This window comes from Austrofundulus limnaeus, unplaced genomic scaffold (genome assembly GCF_001266775.1).
Source record: "Austrofundulus limnaeus strain Quisiro unplaced genomic scaffold, Austrofundulus_limnaeus-1.0 Scaffold356, whole genome shotgun sequence".
Taxonomy (NCBI): Eukaryota; Metazoa; Chordata; class Actinopteri; order Cyprinodontiformes; family Rivulidae; genus Austrofundulus; species Austrofundulus limnaeus.
The window spans coordinates 209,369-209,978 of NW_013952758.1; positions in this window are offsets into that span (position 1 = coordinate 209,369).

The window sequence follows — 610 nt, forward strand, 5'->3', positions numbered from 1 at the left end:
GTCGGAGGCTTCTTCAACTTCACTGTAATACAGACCTACAGAAGATCTTTCCTGCCCACAGCCATCAGCATCTACAATAAGTATTTAGTTCAATGAGTTACAACAACACTTAATTTCCCTCTGGGATCAATAAAGTATTTTTGAATTGAATTGTACCAGCACCAAACCAGGACATAAGTCCCTTAAATGTTATATTCAGAGGTGTCTGTCATAATCTGTTCATTTTCCTTAGTTTTCTAGTGTTTTCAGTGTTCCCCTGTGTTTCTCTGCCCTGCAGCCCCACCCTCTCTCACCTGTGTCCTCTTGTGTCTGTCTTGTTGCCCTAATTAGTTTGCCTTTACATTCTGTGTCCTGTCTTCAGCGTTTGTCCGATCATTGTGCTGCTTCCCTCAAGCCAGTGAGGTGTCTACTCGTGTTCATGGTCCTTGTGCCTTTCTCTAGAGTCTCTGTAAGTTTTTGCTGACATACAGTATCAGCCCTCCTTTTGTTTCATTAAAATATTTGTTTTGAACTTTGGATCCGGCCTGCACCCTGGGTCATTATGCACTAAACCTCACAGTGTCAAAAGTATTCACATTCATTACTCAAGTAGCAGCACAGATACATCTAC